Genomic DNA, 20,662 nt, shown 5'->3' on the forward strand with positions numbered 1-20,662 from the left:
CTCTGGTTGCAGTGGAAACACAGCAACTCAGATGTCTGAATAACCGGAGTAGGGGCAGTACAATCCCTGCTGAAGTGTCCCGTCTTACCGCACCTGTAGCAGCCTGACGATCCCAATCTACACGCTCCCTCGTGCGACCTGCCGCACTTCCTGCAGCGGCCCGGTCCTGAATGGCCTTTCGGCTTACAATCTGATCCCTTGGGCTTCTTCCCCGAAGCCCCTATCGTCTGTCCCTCCTCTGCCTTCCTCTTCCGGATGTGCTCCAGATCTATCTCCCTCTCCCTCGCCCTAGAAATCATAGAATCCAGGGTAGGGCAAGCTGAAAAACTGACATGCTCCCGAATGTCGGCTCGCAACATGTCATGGTAGCGGGTCCTCCTCATATCCTCATCGCCCGCATACTGGGGCACCAGTAACGCCCTCTCCCGGAACTTGGCGGTGATCTCCGCCACGGTCTCCGTCGTCTGTCTCATATCCAAAAACTCTCTGGCTAACTGTTGGAGTTCCACTGCAGGTGCGAACTCCGCTCTGAACCGGGTCACAAAGTCCGGCCATGTCATAGCCTCAACAGCCGAGGCTCCCAATGAGTCACCAACAGACTCCCACCAATCCCTAGCTCGGTCTCTCAAACACCCTGCTGCATATCTCACCTTCGACCCCTCGGGGCAGAAGCTGGTCAGCTGCGCAGACTCAATGTCTGCGATCTATCGTCTAGCCACAATGGGGTCCTTCGCCCCATGGAAATCCGTCGCACCGCTACTCCTAAAGTCCTTGAAGGACAGTGTGCGAGATCCTGACTGGCTAGATGCCATGTCACTCCTGAACGCCCTGAGGCGGTCCTCCATCAGCTCAACTATCCCTTCCTTGATCGACCCAAAAATGATGGGGGTCGACTCAAGGATGCCTCTGGTGATCTCTGACGCGATGAACTCGCGTAGCCCCTCATCCACTGGTTCGGAACCTGAACCCGAACCCGACCCCTCTCCCGAACCGCCAACTGCTGGCCTCGAACGTAGTACCACCATTCTGCAATACATAACGACAACTGTCAGTGGTACTGATACATCTAGAGGGATCACATCTACTGCAAGGTCCCTGGTCTCGCCTCAGCCTTCCTCAATTCAAGTACGGATCCTCTGCTTTCAGTAGTACGGGCCCATACTACCTTCCACATCTATCCGTACTTTTCTCAAGAACTGCCTCGACTCCACCAAGTCCCTTCTACTACTACTGTTGTTCTCGTGCTACTCTCGCCCTAGGCTTGCCCTAGGTAATCGCCATCCCACTCTCTGCCATCAGCTGCACAAGAAGTCCCTGCTTTCTTTCCCTAACTAGCTCGCGAATACTATTGCATATTACTCAGACTAGATAATTATTCGAATGAGAGGTCCTACCCTACAACGGTTGGACTCAAACGAGAGCTGCGAAGTAGGGCTAGACCCAACCTTCTGAAATTATTTAGTCCTTGCAATATGTAACGTAACATATTCGTTTACTAGTTAGCGAAAGACAACTAGAACTCCTAAAAGCACATAGCAAGCAGCATTCGGGCATTGAGTACACATAATCAAGTATATACTACTCTGGCTATCATACTGACTGTTCTGTACTAGCATACAATGCTAAGCTCATACTATCAGGCATAACCTAAACAGGCTATCCTACTATTGTCTACTCAGTACTAGCATGCAATTCTCGTAAAGCTGGAACACATAAAGCAGGCACATAAGGCATCATTCCTAGATCCTTAGTCCTATTCTAGCATGCTGTTCTACTGAAACTGAAACTGATAATCATAACAATAACTTGTATGGGTACTTTGGGGAAAACTTACTTGAGCTCGGCCGGTCGCGCACATCACACACCTTGTTCTTTCTCAAAACTCTTTTACTTAGCTTTTAGAAAATCATTTCTTTATAAAAATTCCTTTAATCCCTCGATTTGAGTCCAGACACCCCCGAAGGTGTGTCCGAATCCCTCAAACCAGGGCTCTGATACCAACTTGTAACGACCCAATTTTCAAGTCCGAAAATTTTCATTTTTAAATTAACACTTTGCAAAACATTTGAAAATAAACAACATTCGATCATATCATTTCTTAAAACAGGTTATGTGTCTGAAATCCAACATACAAAACAACCATAACGTCAGAGTACAAAATCCCAGAATAGCCCATGATGCGGAAAACGATGTGTGTGTATGATGTGCCGCTACCGCGCCAGCTCCTTCCCCTTCGATGAAGAGGTACCTGAAAACAAAGTTGTAAACTGTAAGCACAAAGCTTAGTGAGTTCCCCCATAATGCCACATACCATACAATCATATAATGAACAGCTAAGGGATACGGGCCTCGCCCACACCCATAGAGATACGGGCCTCGCCCACACTCCGCTAGCTAGGAGATACGGGCCTCGCCCACACTCCACTATCTGAGAGATACGGGCCTCGCCCACACTCCGCTATCTGAGAGATACGGGCCTCGCCCACACTCTGCTATCCATGGAGATACGGGCCTCGCCCACACTCCACTACTAAACCTTAACATACAAGTATCACACAGACAACAAGTATAAGCAATTCTATCATACTGGCATATAACATAATCAAACTCAACTATGAGATACGGGCTCCGCCCACACTCCGATCCTAACATATCGTCTATACGGGCGGGCCTTGGTGCCTTAGACCCGTCCCTACTGGAAGGAAACTCACCTTGAAAAGTAGCTGCTGAAAGTCTGCTTGCTAGACGCCTGACTGCTATCCCGGTAATCCTCCGGCTATAAATCCATAAACATAGATTAGCCACTCATAAATATCCATTGGTCAAATGACTGGCCTACCCCTGACCCAAGGTCAACTCCTTGGTCAAAGTCAACTCCCAGTTGACTGGACTCACCGAGTCCAGGCACAGACTCGCCGAGTCCCCTTCCCACCATTCCAGTACTACTCGTCGGGTCCCTTTTCCCACTCACTGAGTCACCCTAACTCGCTACACGGGACGGTTAGACTGACTCACGATCCGACTCGCCGAGTCCGAGAACGACTCGCCGAGTCCCTACGAGCAGACCTCCTGCTCGCTTCCAAATCCTTATCAGAGCATCCATCTAGAGGATTTGGGTTTTCTGGGACTATTGCTACACGTTAAATTGCTAATTCCACGTGCAGATACGAAGGGTTGGACCTTCTTCACTTAAACCCTTCTTATCCTAGTGACAGTTCATATGACTCGCCGAGTTTGAAGAACAACTCGCCGAGTACCAAGCAATCTTCATAGGACTCGCCGAGTTTGAAGAACAACTCGTCGAGTACTAGGCAATCGTCATAGGACTCGCCGAGTTGTTCATCCAACTCGTCGAGTCTAAGGCCATCTTCATGGAACTCGCCGAGTGCACTTTGGCACTCGCCGAGTCCCTTCGACCCTCCTCACATGCAGGCTAAATCTGAGACATGCAACGGTCCCAAACCATAAATCTAAGCTCCTGGGGCATAACACATGGAGTTTGGAGGGTTTCTAGGGCTTGCAAACCACATATTAGGGACAAAAGGGGAATCTATTGAACTAAGGATCAAGGTAGGAGCTTTCTTACCTGAATAGAAGCTTCTCCCAGAGTAGATTTCGGATCTACTTCCCTTCCTTGCACCCTCCAACCTCCTCCTTCTTCTTCTAAGCTCCAAACTTCCTTCACAAAGCCAAAATCATTTACAAGAACACTATGGGGGCTAGGTGTCGCTTTACAACTCTTTGGGAGTGTTAGGGACGAGAGAGAGACTGAGTTAGAGTGACTAAATGGGGTGCAACACCCGGATTTGAGTTTTATGTCCAAACAGGGCCTACTCGCCGAGTCCAGGACCCGACTCGGCGAGTCCATGACTTAGACTCTGCGCCTCATCCCGCTCCTACTCGGCGAGTCGATCCTTTGACTCGCCGAGTCCAAGGAAAAAAATGCAAAATGCTCAAGGAATTAAATAAAAGAATACGTACCAAGAACCAGGCGTTACACCTTCGGTCGGACCTAAGAAGGTCTAGAGCACACTTGATCTTCTAGTCAGCTGAGCAGGAACAAGCAAATAAACATTCCTCAACATCTAACAACCACCTCATAGAAATAATCAAATCATGAACCCCATCAAACACCCAGGGATTCGTATTGTCGAAGTTACGGTATTGGAAGGCTTTCTCCATGCCAATCCTCACAGTAGCGACGACCGTGGTAGCTGCAGTAGCAGCCTCAGAAAGTGCAGTGTATCGGTCATCAAATAAATCCATCATGGCGGTCCTGATAGACCCAAATAACCCCGGTATCTACCCCCGGATAATACAAACAATCTAAGCATGAATAATCTCCCTAACCTGGTCCTCAGTCAACCCTGGCCTATCCTGGCCACTCGCACATGCTCCTGGTCCGGATCTTAACTCAAATCGCCTCGTAGCCACCATACTAAAAATAAATCAGAAAATACCAGATGAGTCGCATATCATACCACATGATTTATCCCAAACAACAAAACGCTAGGGGTTGTGACTTCCCTGCTACACGTACGGGTCCTGTGCTTCCAGTAGTACTGGCCCATACTACCTTCCGCACCTACCCGTATTTGTCTCAGAATATCATCACAACGACCCTAACAACACACACTAGAATATACATATATCCTATTCTCACTTCCTAGAGAAAGGATAAACATCCCTCACTTGGTCGACTGTCCCCACGTAACTCATCCATGAAACTTCCACCAACCCTGCAGCACTCGTGTATGCTAATCATACATAACACTGGATTATATAGACAATCGAATACCTAATTCTACCCTAAGTCCTTCATCAAACAAGAATGGGAAATAAGGCTAAACCAAACATTCTCAGGCTATAGAATCTTAGTTATGTACAACAATGATGCATATGCTAAGAAACTACAATAATGATGTCAAATCCATGTAAGAAAGAAACCCTAGGCTATTAGGCATCAATTATCAGACAATTCTATCATGCAATTCCTGAAGATCCCTAGCCTATCACCAGTATGTTGTTTTATCATAAACATAATATCATATAACAGTGTAGGTAATTTTGGGTATACTTTCTTGCTCCAGAAGATCGTACACATCACATCCTTCCTTGTTTACTTTTGAAAACATTTTTTGGAAAAATCAGTTTAAAAACTTTTGCAGTTCCCTAGTTTGAGTCTGGATTCACAAGAATGCTCATTCAGTTCTCTCAAACCAAGGCTCTGATACCAAATTGTAACACTCAAAAATCACAAAATTTTAAAATTTTCAAAAATCAACCATTCATCATCATTGTTTACAAAATAGTCATTGTTTTCAAATTATTATTTCAAATCAATTTTTCCCCAAGATCCATGGATAAAAGAGGAAGTTATGTACGATCACACCTACACCTTTCCACGATCCTCAGAAGTACCTGAAACCACAAACTAAAACTGTAAGCCAAATCTTAGTGAGTTACCCCAATGTACCACCACACAACATATAATCAAACAGATAACGGGTCCACAACCTCCTGGTTGGATTACCCCTGGCCCACAAACTAACGGTTGTAATGCCCCAGTCAACAACCTTATGGTTGGAATTCCCAATATATAACGGGTCCATAACCTCCTGGTTAGATTACCCCCGGCCCACAACCTCCCGGTTGGAATGCCTCGGCCCACAACCTAACGGTTGGATTGCCCCGGTTTATTGACTTAGCGCACAAAGCAATACAATCTCAACCCCACCGTACCATGTCGACATGCACATAACAAATAACATATATCCAGCAACAGATAATCATATAACCAGGTAACCGACTAGTAGACAGATCTACAGATTACTACTATATGGCAATATCCTATATACCAGGATACATAACCAAAGGGGTCGACATTGTTGCCTTCGACCCACAAGAACAGTGAGGAAACTCACCTCACAGTCTAACGAATAGTTGATCCAAGTCAACACGAAACTCCATTTTGTTGAAGAACTAGTGGAGATCATGGATCGAGAGATCAAGCGCTTAAAACAGAGTCATATTCTTATCGTCAATGTACGTTGGAACTCTCAACGAGGACAAGAATTCACCTGGGAGCGCAAATACCAAATGATAAAGAAGTATCCCCAGTTTTTCAAATATATCTCATCTACAAGTTGATTTTCAGAATGAAATTCTTTTAATGAGGGATAATATAACAATTGGTAAAAATAAGTTAGAGCTCGGCAGTTAAACCACCACGAACACTCTTGTATTAGGACTTGTTATATGTAATTTGTGTTTATGAAAAGTATTAAAGATATTATACTCCTGGTTACGTTTGGAATGTCTCAACTTGCTCAACAGGCTATAAATCATTAACAAACGAAGCGAATTTCACAAAAACAAATTAACACTATTCGATGCGCTAAAAATAAAATTTATGCATCGATGCATACTTAGGAATAATTTATGATCAAATTGGATAAATTATACACTCACAACCTTGTTGACATAAAGAACTTCGAAAACGTACATCATATGCAAAAGATCCATCCATTTTAATAAACCAAATCAGTATAATACTGGTTTTTCTTAATAATGAAACCCGAAATGGTCCGTTGAGATATTTGCACGTCTAATTTAGAAATTCTTAGAACGTTTTTGAACTCAGACTTAAGTATAATATTTTATTTCATATTCACAATATTTTTAACTCGGAAGAATTATCAAAATCACGAAAATTGTCGAATCGGAGGCTCTTAAACACAAAATTTTAATCGACCTTTCAATTTTCATGTCGTTCTAGATGTCGGATTTAATTTCCTTTTGCATTTCTAAATCATCACACTCGAGAATATCAATAGACACTTTCGAAAAATTATTTAAAGACCGGGATTCCTTGGCAAACGAATCGAGACAACTAGACAGTGCCACCATGGTGATGCCATAAGCATGACATCACCCTTTGTACAAGAGTACATGCATATATTTGACTTAAATAACCAGCCTTGCCTCTTATTGGTTGCATTATTCATTCTTCATCATCTCTAAAATTAATCTCCCACTCTCTCTAGCTCTCCTCTCCCTCTCCCTTCTTTACTCTCGGCTAGAACACCTCCCACCTCCGGTGGATTTTTCCAACCACCATCGAGGGCAGCAGCCCTCCTCCTCCCTCGCTTTCTTATTCGTTGATCACAACCCCTAAACACCCCCTCCACTGTCGTTGTTTCCTGTTGCTTTTCATCGACTTCTTGTTGCCAACGACGAGAAGAAACCCACGAAGGGTTCGCTGTCAGCCGCCCCTCCTTCGCGACTGTTCAGCCACCACCCACCAACCCTCATGTTTAGCTACTCGAACAAACCAACCCTGGTGATCTTTCGAGTTCAAAGGGTTGATTTTCAAGTTTCTCACTAGGAGTTTTCTAAGTCTCGGGTTTTTGCTTGGTTCAAAAAGCATCAAGATCAAAGTCGAGAAATCACAACCCGACCCCCGATCTTCAAATCTAGCACACATTCATGCAACTAGGGTGAGTTTTTATGACCCTTTTTCTATTTTTAACACTTTCGGGGAAGATACATAAACGTCTCATTTTACGATAATGTACGCTTATATATGTTCATCATATGTTTCTTTACATTTATTGTTTTTATTTACAGTTATGTTTATTTCGTGATTTACATTTCGTTATGTTTATTTCGTTATTAACATTAATGATATGTTTATTCGACAATTCACATATTCATTACGTTCAAAATTCTTATAAATATGTTATTATTTATACGATTATAATTTTCGTTATTTTATGTGCATTTTATGTCATAAAATGTCACTTAACAATTGACAAGACAAAACCGAGTTTCAATTGACAAGACAAAACCGAGTTTTATATGTATATATATTCATCTATATCATTTTATACATAAAATGAGATATATATATATATATATATATATATATATATATATATATATATATAACTATGTTTTCTACATAATATAACAATAAACCATTTATTTATATGTTATATATATATAAAATGGATATTTTGTCAATGAAATAATGGTATATATATATATATATATATATATATATATATATATATATACCATTATTTCATTGACAAAATATCATTATAAGTCCTTGTACATATGTTTTGTATATAACTAGAGGGGAATTAGTTGCGTCTTTGGCGTTGTGTTTGTTTTTTCTTTCTTATTTCAAGCTGTACCAAATGGCAGAACATAGTATAATATTAATCAAAACATATTACATATACAAAGAAGGTCTTCATACGAATAGCAACATACTTCATTTATTGTTTTATTATAGCATGCTACTTTTTTTGAGTAATTATAACATTGTAATTTGAAAATTCGGCCCAATCATAGCAACACTGAATGTGTAAAATGATTTTTCAAATCACAATGCATTAATTAGAAAAAAAAAATTGAAATTATAAATGTTAAAATAAGAAAAATTTACAAGTTGCTGTAGTTACAAATAAAAGAATCTCTCTCTCTTTTTCCCTTCCAGATACAGACAGACAGACAAAAGTATTTACAAACTACATTACCATAATAAAAGTAAACAAACCTCAAACAGTTTCAATCTCCATCTCTCATCTCATCCCATCTCATCTAGTCCTCAACCGTCTTAAACTGTTTAAAGACACTAATTGTGTCAGACCTGCAATAATTACACATTTACCCTTATCTTAAAATATTTTATAAATCCCCTTTCATCTAACCTTGTCTGTTTTTTTTAAACACAAATCTGTGAGCTGTTTGTTTTATCAATTTTAAGGAGATAATAATAATAGTAATGGATTTTAAGGATGCATTTGTGAGCTGTTTATTTTGTGACAAGTTCAAAAGTACCAAACATTGAAGATCCTTTATATTCTTCACACCAGCATCCATTATTCCTCCCACAAAAATTTTCCAAATACTGTAGCTTTGTAAAATCTACATGAAAAGGCAGGGGTATAACCGTCATTCCCAAGACAACTTCAAAATCAACAATAGAAAGTCAAACTCTAGAATATCAAAACATTTACCGAATCTTGTAATCTGGTTAAATTTACAGTGGTAGCCTATGAAAGCCCTTTCCCGTTCAACAGAATGTAACAATTAATAAAACAAAAAGTCATTCTAATTTATAAATATAAAATAATAACTTCATATTACAATAGATAAATAAGTGGTTGATAAAAGGTATAATGAAAATGAAAATGTTACCTTTGTTGATCTGCCCTCACTTCTGGAACCTGTATACTCCTACTCAATAAATAAATAAAACCCACCTTAGCTTCAAACTCATCTGATGGAATGTACAAATAAAGGAGAATGAGATAGCATACGGAAAATGACAAATATACCCTTTAAAAAGTTCAATTAAGAAAAGGAGAGAGAACTAAATGGTATTCTTTCTCTTACCTCATTCGGAAGGATCTCATCTCATAATTATCCATGACTGTTTATGTCTCTAGCATGACCACTTGATGAAATGTGGAGGGAAGTGAGGTAAATGATTGATACTACTGGAAGAATTCCTCTTTGGATATTACCTGAACATTCTCAAGCTGCAACAAAAAAAATGAGCCATAAAATTAGTAAAATAATTGTTAAGCTCATGCCACCACAACAGTGATGAAAGTTGAAAAGGTAAATTACACCTTGTATTGCATTTTTTAATTTACATAAAACTAAACATTTCATTAAAATTCCCCCAAATCTCATAGCTACTCGTTTTACTCAAATTTATTTTTGGTTCCAAGAATAGTTTGGAAGGAATTGGAATTGGAATTTGTAGGGTTTGGAATATGAAGGAACTGAATTTCGTCATGCATTTGGTTGGCAAGAAACAACAATTGTTCGGTGAAACGGGTATTTGAGTCATTTTAATGTTTAAATTCAAAGGCCAAAGGATTTTGTGTATCCAATGTAATTTAATTCCATACATAAGATTGGAGTGGAATTGAATGCATGGAATCTGGAAATGGAGTAAGAATTATTATGCGTCAAGTGTAACAATGGCTTCATCGCCTCCAGGAACAACATCTTCCATTGACATTATTTTCTCACGGAGTACCTGTGCAGGTGGTTAACCACAACAGTTGTGCGGTGATGATGGTGGAATCATCTTCCATTGACATTATTTTCTCATTTCTGCTTCAAGCTTTGCTTTCTGGTGACGTTCCCATGCTTGAATTTTAATCTCTTCGTGTATAAATCTGAACATACATCAAAATAATGTTTATAAAAAAAATATTTAAAAGGTGAAATAACATTAAAACAAAATAAGAGTAGATGACCGTTTTACCCTTGTGTTTAAAAACACATACCTTGCATTAAGTTTAGATTCTCGGCATCTTCTCACGCAACCACCCGTTTCTCAAACTCAACTCTGAACGCCTCCTCATCCAAAATGTCCGTTTTGCCCTCCATCGCTTTCTTTTCCGTGTCTTCTTTACTTGCCCAAGCCACAATGTTCATCTTTCCAAGTTGTACCCCTAGCTGTAAAGGCTCCTTTCATGTTGTAAGTTTGACTTCTTGCTCGGTCAACTCTTTTGGATCCCGTCACTTATCATGTTCCACGGGTGTGGAATTGGGCACTCTTCTTCCTCTTCGGGGAGTTGATGGAATTGAAGAATTTAGACTCTGAAGGGGCGTTGTGGCCCCCACAGGACCATTTTCCCTCATCTTGTTGACAAAAAAACCAATGGCAAAACGTTAAAAATTACAAAAACAACATATTTTATATTCGACGTGGTATACGAAAAAAGACCATATAAAATGATCAATTTGCCCTCGGTCAATCCTGTGCTACGGTGAAAGTGACTACCGATTAAACTGTGATATGCAAGATTAAAAGGAAAAAAATGATATGAAATACATGTTTTATCCTAGTTTGAATTTGTTCCACATTATGAGTCTCTAGTGTGAACTTATTTTAAATCTTCACTTTGAGGACACGAATCAATTGACTCGATGAGTCCACTCGCCTGAACAGGGCTCATGTTGTGTATATGTTCTCCCACAAGTGAGACTGTGCGTTCATAGGCCTTGTTTACTCATTCCCTGACCTCTTTATCAATGATTGCCCCTGTTTTGCTGTTATACAGCTTGCTTATTTCCATTCCATCTTCCGTTTGAGGGAATGGCAGCAGACCAACTTTCTTACTGAACCCATAAACTTCAACTTAAGCATGTGTCATCTTTGTGACCTTCTCCAAGTGAAACAATTGTCACTCTCAACAAAGGCTCTGTATGTTCCAAAACCACCTCACAACAGTACGCCCTGCTTCAAGTAACCAACAGTCCGACATTCAGACTTGCTTATCACCTATTTCATTTCAACAACTATTTAAGTAAATCCCATTATTATGACGAATAAAGGAGAAAGGGTAAATAAATATGGTTTTATGATTACATACCTTGTTCTTCTTTTCTACAACGATAAGGTTTGAGGAGGTATACATTTTACTCCTGTTTGTGTTTAAATAGATCAATTGTGAAGCAAAACAACACCAAATTCAAGTAAGATGATAGTATGAATATTGCAAGAAAAGAAAAGAAGAAATAAGACATACCTGCATAACAGTGATGAATTCTTTAAAGCCAAATCGATTATGAGGAAACTTCAACCTCCGCGTCGCCTCCGGCCACCACCACCGGCAACCACCGTCATCACACCACCACCAGCATCTGCACCGGTATGCACTGTTGATTTCCCCGTCGAAATCGTCAACTTGATGAAAGAAACTCCCAATCGATTATAATAAGTGAAACGAAAAAGGTTTTTTGGGGGGTTGGGTTTCGCAGAGAACGTCGGTCTCATAATCGATATCCCTTCAATCGATTTAGGGTTGGAATAAGAAGAGAAACTGAAGACTTCAAGAGAGACTGCGACGATGAAGACAAACGCAAAAGGCGAAGAGGAAGAAAGAGTAAAGAAGAAAGGGAACAAATAAGAAAAACGGAAACGAACACTATTGGAGGAGAAGGGCGGCAACCGGCTTTAAGGAAGAGAAGATAAACAATGGGAAAAGGTATGGCGGTGTGTGCGAAACAACGACAAATAGAAGTTTTAATGTCCAAATTAGAAACAGAAAGAATTTTGTTAGAAAATAAGAAAGAGAAAGAATTAATAGTATATATGATATAACAATAAATAATTTATTTATGTGTTATATATATAAAATGGACTTATAATAATATTTTGTCAATGAAATAATGGTGTATATATATATGGGCTCGGTTCCGTTGAGTACTTTTTTTCAGGAAGAACTAATGAGGACACCTTAAAATTTTGAAAAAAAAATAAAAATCATAAAATCAAGCATAATACCATATTGGAAAGAAAAAAAATTGAAAAACAAAATGGATCATCATAGATCATAAAAAGTGAATAATGAATTATAAAAATGATCAATGATACAACTTTAATGATCCAATTTTTTTTTCTAATTTTTTTCTCTCCGATATAATACTATGTCCTATTTTATGGTTTATGTTTTTTTTAAATTTATTTTTTAATTTTTTTAATATGTCCTCACGGAAAAAAAAATCATCAGATTATCATGTTTCATATATATATATATATATATATATATATATATATATATATATATATATATATATATATATGTGACTACATTTTTTTCGGTAAGGACACATTAAAAAAATTAAAAAATAAATTTTAAAATAATATAAACCATAAAATGGAGTATAGTATTATATCGGAGAGAAAAAAATTAGAAAAAAAAAACTTTGGATCATTAAAATTGAATCATGGATAATTTTTATAATTCATTATTAACTTTTTATGATCTATGACTCAATTTTAATGATCCAACTTTTTTTTTCAATTTTTTTTCTTTCCAATAGTGTACTATGCTCGATTTTATGATTTTTTTTTTCAATTTTTTAAGGTGTCCTCAGTAGCTCTCCCCGAAAAAAAAGTACTCAACGGAACCGGACCCATATATATATTTCGTTGACAAAATATCATTATAAATCCATTTTATATATATAACATATAAATAAATTATTTATTGTTATATTATGTACAAAACATACCTATAAAATGGACTTATAATGATATTTTGTCAATGATATATATATATATATATATATATATATATATATATATATATATATATATATATATATATATATATATATATATATATATAAAAGGTCTGGTTCCTGAGACGACTCATTTTAAAGTGAGGACTCGTGAGGACACCTTAAAAAATTGAAAAAAAAAATCTAAAAAAAATACAAATAATAAAATCGAGCATAGATCTATGTCCGGGAGAAAAAAAATTGCATCACTAAAAGTGATCAATGATTCAATTTTAATTGTATATTTTGAATCAATATGATCCATGATTCAATTTTAATGATCCAATTTTTTTTCCAATTTTTTTCTCCATGACATAGATCTATGCTCGATTCTATGATTTGTATTTTTTTTTTTTTTAAGTTAAATTTTTTACGATGTCCTCACGAGTCCTCACTTTAAAATAAGTCCTCACCCGATCTTGTTTCTATATATATATATATATATATATATATATATATATGTGTGTGTGTGTGTGTGTGTGTTCTAATTCTATTTTATTGGTTGATTTCACGATGGCTGAAATCTGGATTTTGGTCAAAATGTAGCTGTTATGCTACCCGATTTTTGTGAGAAAATTGTTTTATAAAACTAAATCCTAAGTATGGTAGAATTTACAACTTCAGTGTTAAACTTTGTTTTGGTGTATTTTAACGATCTGGATGATTTAGTCAAATAAACTTCAACTAAGTTTAGGACTTAAGCACACACACACACACATTTTCGGAATTGATAATACAGGACTCTTTATATGAGTTATATACTCTTCATCCACTAAGAACATGAAAACTTAGTAAAATCCCTCTGTGATATAACTATTAATTTGCAAGGAGCGTGGAACATCTTGGTATAGATCTATATAGGTTGACAGTCCTGCGTGTGGTTGCTAGCTACAACCTCCATCCGACGAGTCAAAACGGGCGTAATTGTTCATTCTCTTCTTATTTCACGACATTGATGAAACGTAAGTGTTGATCTCGGTACACCTTCAATGTGTGTTTCTGAGGCTTCCCGTCCGTAGTTCGGTTATAGGGTTATTAAAAACACCGAAAATTCAATCTAGAATGTGCATGAATAAAGTCTGAACGATTTACTCAAATGGTTAAGTGTCAAATATTTTTTTTAATAAATAAATAATTCTTTACAAAGATTTGACATGACATTCTATTTAATTATAACTTATGTTAAATAAGTTATATGTATAAACAAATATCTTTTACTCGTATGGGATTGCGAGGGTAAACATGTTGCATTTAATACTTTTATATTTCGTTGGTCTAAACATACTTTTGATTATAAAAACACACGGATTCAAAACCTGTAAAGCTCACCAACATTTTGTTGATTCATTTTAAACATATGTAGCTTCAGGGACATAGGAGCTAGAGTACACACCCTGTGTGTCATGGAATATGATAATTCCTTGTTTTGAACTGCGGGATAACCTGATAGGCCTTTATGTGTTACATGAACTTTCATTTATCTCAACTTTTTATAAGTATATCCGCCTTTTAGAGTGTCGAATTATCTAATTCCTAGTACTGAATTTATGGAAGCATGTAATATTGTTGTAAACTGTTGTATTATTCAATATGTGTTGTTAACTGTGATCTAACGTTTACGTTGCAACCCTGGTGTAACATCCCGGTATTCAGGTACTTCAAAATTCATCCTTATGGTTTAATTCATGTCATTTTGGTCCCTATAATAGAAGGAAGTAGCATGAGAATCCCTAGTGGCAATTTTGTAATTTTGGGACACGAGGAGTACACTAAGCGTACATGAGGGTACGCTGAGCATACTAGGGCGCGCCCTAGTACGCTTAGCGTACACTTATATACGTTGGGTGTACTTATGTCTGGAGGAAACCCTAAGTTTTAGGGTTTGAGGGGTATTTAAACATCCTTATGGCTCATTTATTCCCACCTTTTCAGCCTCCAAAGGCTTAGAGTCGTTCTTGCAAAACCCTATCCCCTTAGAGTGTGATTTGATCCTTAAAGTGTGTTCTTGGTGTATTAGAGGAAGGAGAAGTTGCATCAAGAAGCCTTGAAGTGAAAGCAAGCTTGTGGATCTGGGATCTTTGCCCTTTTGTGAAGCTCCAAAAGGTATAAAGTTTATACCTTTATGTTTTGGTTGTTAGATCCCATATTTGGAAGTTTTATGTTTCTTTTCTTATCCCAAAGGTCCCATTCTATGCATGTTTGGTTATTGATGTTTTGAACTGTCCTTTCAGACCCTAAGAAAGGTCCTAAGCCATACAAATAAGGTCCCAATGGCTAGAATTGTCTCATACATCTTGTAGAGGGTCTTAATGGATTAAGACCTTGTATTAAGGACTTTATGGAAGTGCAAAGTCATAAAGTTAGAGACTTTATGATTTTAGGGTTCATTTGGACCGTAAATCTGAAGTATAGGCGTAAGTGCTTAATCCATTAAGCACTTAATGAGGATTTGAGGTCTACAAGGTTACGCCCAGCGTAGGTGGGAGTACGCCCCACATACTCGGTCAGCCACCCCGTAAGCTGGTTAATGCGAGACTTCGCGTACGCTTAGCATACCTCCAAGTTACGCCTTGTGTACTTGCATTAGTCAGCCCTTGTTGAGTTTACTCGGTTGGGTTGACTCTGTTGGTTTAGTGGGCTTGACCATTTGACTTTGACCAGTTGACTTTGAGTTTGACCAAGTTTGGCTTTGAGGGCATTTTACGTATTTCAGGTTTTTGATGGAATTAGTAAATTGGTGGATGTAGGTATTGAGTAAAGAGATGGGATTTTGAGTCTAGCCTTATCAGTTCTGTCCAGTTTGTGAGGTGAGTTTTCCTTGCTATACTTATGGGTCACAGGCACCAAGTCTGGCCCTTTGGATTGTTATCATGATTATCGTATGACTGAGTATTGTAGTGATCCGTTAGATATGTATCCTGGTAGATAGGATGATGTTATGCTTAGTTATCTATAAGATATGTCTGTTTGTTATTGGCTGGTTAATTGTATGATTATCTATTTTATGTGTGTCGACACGGTGTATGTGTGGTTGGGTTGAGGTGGTCCTACTTTGTGTTGAAGGCCAATAGACCCAAGGCGTCCCGGATAGACTGGTTGCTAGTGGGGAGTACCAGTCATACCGAAGGCCCGGAAAACGGTCCAGATAGGTTGAAGGTCAGGTGTAGTGTACCAGTCATACTGAAGGTTCTGTGAGCGTACCTGGTAGACTGCAGGCCGATGGGGCGTACCAGTCAGACTGAAGGCTCTGTATGCATGTTGTTTATTGTTATTATGTTGGTTTTGTGTTGCATTGGTATTTTGGGGGAACTCACTAAGCTTCGGGCTTACAATTTTGAGTTATGTTTCAGGTACCTCATATGATCGCGGGAAGGCAAAGGCGTGATCGAACACCTCCTCGTATTTTGTTTCATGATTTTGGGAAAACTCTGATAATAGACATGTTTTGAAAACTATTGTGTAAACAATGATGGTTTGTGGAATTTTTTGAAAAGTTTAAAATTTTTATGATTTTTATGGATGTTACACCAGGCATTTCCATCGTCGGTTGGGGTGTGACAATTGATTAGGAACATTCCTAATCAAAAGCATAAAAACCATAAGCATAAATAAGGAAAACATCAATAAATAAAGAAGATATTTATATATACTGGTAACAACATCCGATGCTGCCTTGGCCTACTCATCCATCAACTATAACACTCGGCTCCTCACTACAGGGGCATTTGCCTTGCCCTGGCGGTCGTCCGTGATCCTTAATTTGGATGGAGCGGGTGTCCTTACTGCCTATCCAGTTAAACTCAGATAATTAGCCTTCTTGTGGTTGATTTTATTGTAGTGAAAATATCAGTGTTGAACCCTAAGGACACTCCTTGCTAAAGTTCATAGTTTTGTCGCACTTGTAATAGCCCAACACAACCTGTCAAGTGTCTTATTTTACTTACAACGAAATCAGAAGTTTGGAACTTCTTCACTGAACCCACTGCCACCTGAACTTGTGACTATTTCCATTTCTTGAAGCTCTAACTCAATCTCTCATGTCGGAGTCGAATCAATCATATCCTCTAGTATCTTGTAGGTCTCCATGTTGACGAACTCCCTGATTTCCTTCCTCGACATGTCATGGTACTTTGTCATCCTCATTTTCTCATCACATGCATACTGTGGAACAAGTAAAGCCCTCTCCTTGAACTTGGCAGTGATCTACACCACATTCTCTTTCGTCTACTCAAGAGCCTGTAACTCGTGGTCCAACTATTGCACCTCTATTGCAAGTACAAAATTTCTTTTGAACTCGGTGACATAATCACCCCGAGTCAAAGCCTTAAATGCCTCTACTCCAAGAGCATGGCCCACTTTTCCTACCTATCACGATCCCTATCTCATAAAAGACAAGCAGCAAACCTACTCTTCGATCCCTCAGGGCAAAAGCTAGTTCAAAAAGCACTCTCAAGGCCTATAATCCAATGCATGCTGGCAATGGGATTCTTCTTCCCAAAAAAACTCAGGAGACCTACAAGCATGAAAATATGGAAACTGGGATTGCGTCCCCTAAACTGAGAAGCAGCCAGCTTAGCCCCCAAAGTTTGCATACGCTCGTCCATAATTGCTATCCACTCATTCTTGACCGTGTGAAACATGACAGGAAACTCCTCAAGTACAACCCTCAAAACCTCTGAATCAACCAAGTCAGTTAGTCTCACATCATATGACTCATATCCTGAGCCTGTACTAGAACTAGAACCACCACTCTGAAGAGTCATCATTATTCTGAAAATACAACAGAAAGGTCAAAACATGCACCTAGTGCAAATTATGCTACAATATCCTTAGAAACTTTGTAACTCTCCTTAGTTTAAGTACATGTCATGTGCTTTCAGTAGTATGGGCCCATACTACCTTCCACACCTACTTGTATTTTCCTCAAGAATCATCCCAGAATCCCTAAGCTACTAACTATTAGCACAATTGACTTTCTCACATATTAGAGTACTACTACGCTAAGATTCTTCCTAGGTAATACTAGGACTCTCAACCTCTCACATGCTCGCAAAACGTAAACGCTGGTACTACACACCACCTAACATTAATCAAAGGTAAAACCTCAATCTACCATCTAAAATCATCAATTTGACCAAAATTCAATGTGGACAAAAAGTCAACGGTCAAAGTCAACCATGCAGATCACCTTGCCGTGGCAAGACCTTGGGCAGACTATTGTCTGGCTCAAATGGAAATACGATGGATCTGCCCATCATACCATTGTCACACTGGTAAATCCAAATCCGTATTAAGCTCTTAATCTGTTAATTCCACCACTAATACTTTCCAGAAAGCTTCATGGCACCTTAATGGTCCATAAAATCCTAACTTTATGTACATGAATGTCATAAACCAAATTAGGTCAAAGTGGTGAGAAGTGGGGTTAAAACCCCATGTATAGCACCAAAGCAACTTAAGAGTCCAGATCTACAACATATAATACTTTTAGGGACCTCTGAGAGGGATAAAGTTGTATAGTTTATTCCCAACTCTCATTCAAAACTCAACAAATAGACCAACTAGTTTAAAACTCTAAGTCACAGAAGGAAAGAACTACCAAGATCCTATTTAAGAAGATTGAATATGGTCTAGAGAGTGTACAAAAGGTTGTTATGAGCTATATTGATGCCTCCTTGCTTCCCAAAGCTCTTATTATTCCTAAAATAAGATGTTACAAGATGACTCTTAAATTCATTTTATGATAGATTTGAACACCTTAGAGGTTTCAAGTTAATATGTATTTAGATAAAGATGTCCATACCTTTCAAAGATAATGAATTTGGTCTTACAATGTATTGTAGTTAATCTAAACAGTTCATTAGTGTGAACTAATTCCATCAGATATTCGTCATCTATCTTGATAAATAAGATTTACATTTATCAAAAGACTTGTGGTCAAATGACTTCCATAATCCTATCTAACTAGATATTTGGTAATGAATTTCTTATTTGTATGTTCAAGAAGGCAATCCCATAAATACATTTTACCCAATCTTTTGGATGTATTTGAATTAACTTTGAACTATTGTTTCAATACTAGTTTTCATATATTTCATGACTTGCTTTCAAATAGAAAACATATAAAATGTTTTACATTTAAACAAGTCAAATCCATCTTATGAAACATTGTACAAACAACTTTAATCATAAGACCATAGACTAAACATTTGGGAAAAACAAGTTGACATTTGATCTTATGAATAGTAGCAAGGGCTCAATATCCATGATCAAATTCTCTTACCTATGCTTTAGCCTTCTTACTTCCTTTTAGTCACCGCATATTCTTGCCAATATCAATAGTATACCCTTAGTAAAATTCTAAAGGTTAGAAGTAATATTCCAATGGTGTTATGAATTCACATATCTGATCATAAACTAAACATTTAAGAGAATGAGTTGTCTTTTGATCCTAAGGATGGTAGCAGGGGCTCATTATCCATGATCAAATTATCTTCTTCATGTTTCAGTCATTTACTTTCCTTCAGTCACTACACATTCTTGCAATGTTAATAATTTATCTTGAGTAAAGCACAGGGGATAAAAGTTATATTCTGATGGTATGTGATTGTGCCATACTCTTTGGCTTGTATCTTTTAGACTCTTTCAGATATACCATATATTTATGCTTTCTTAGTCCTTTTCCTGTTTTGGAAACAAATAGCCTATCAGAATATGTATCAGAATAAGCATTTGTTTTTCCCTTAGCATATAGGGTAAGAGTTGGGTGTACTAACTCTAAACACCTTTTACCCCTGGACTATTGTCTTTCTTCTTCTTGACACTTCCCTTCATGATAGAAAATATAGGAGCATTAATGTCATGTTAGGATTATAGGTTCTCAACATGCCATGCAATTCCGTCATGGATCTTTCCATGTTGTCCATATAAAAATTAGAATGAACTGATTATATGTACATGCTAGCTATTCGATAATGTTACCATAGTCGACACCTAACTTAATGGAATACCATGTCGCTTCGCTTTGTCAACGTACATAATACATCTGACATATTGTGACATCCCAAAATTTAGGGCTTAAACTATAGACAGACAATTCAACGTGGACCTCTTTTTAATTTGACCTATTGAGCTTAAATGCATATTTCGAAAAATATATAGTGTCATTAAAACTATTATAAGATACCAGATGGTATCTTACTTCCATTTGTGGAAAATCTCACACGAATCACAAAGCACAAACTGCAACCCTGGTTAATACGTCTAAAAACTGAAAATTCATATTAAGCGGTTGTGAGTGAAGCAAACACTATAGCCTCGTAGTACATGTTACCCTGTTACCAAAAATATAAAGAACGTCCAAAACGGAATTCGTAGGCAAAAGATACGACCGTTATAAGAAACCAAACCAGCATAATACTTATTTTCTTAAAACTCCTAAATATGTTTCTATCTGTTGAGGGACTTGCACACCTCAGATGGAAATTCCGAGAGCGTTTTTGAACTCAAACTATTGTCTATTATTTTATTTGATTTTTATCACTTTTAATCTCGACCAAAA

At 37.9% G+C, this 20,662-nt stretch overlaps 1 long non-coding RNA gene across 2 annotated transcripts; it reads right to left on the reverse strand.

The window, feature by feature from the left end:
• Positions 1 to 8,402: 8,402 nt before the first annotated feature.
• Positions 8,403 to 12,054, reverse strand: LOC145159267 (uncharacterized). 2 transcript variants are annotated; one of them, XR_013737589.1, is made up of 9 exons: positions 11,565 to 12,054; positions 11,409 to 11,460; positions 10,317 to 11,317; positions 10,064 to 10,205; positions 9,409 to 9,554; positions 9,211 to 9,292; positions 9,030 to 9,076; positions 8,851 to 8,937; positions 8,403 to 8,659 (listed from the first exon to the last, which is right to left on the reverse strand). It is a non-coding gene; the product is annotated as an uncharacterized LOC145159267 (long non-coding RNA). The 2 variants fall into 2 exon arrangements; XR_013737588.1 differs by having other exon boundaries at positions 9,211 to 9,249; positions 11,565 to 12,051.
• Between the last annotated feature and the right edge of the window lie 8,608 nt (positions 12,055 to 20,662).

This window comes from Lactuca virosa, chromosome 2 (assembly GCF_052849685.1).
Source record: "Lactuca virosa cultivar CGN04683 chromosome 2, Lactuca_virosa_CGN04683_v6, whole genome shotgun sequence".
In the NCBI taxonomy this organism is placed as follows: domain Eukaryota; kingdom Viridiplantae; phylum Streptophyta; class Magnoliopsida; order Asterales; family Asteraceae; genus Lactuca; species Lactuca virosa.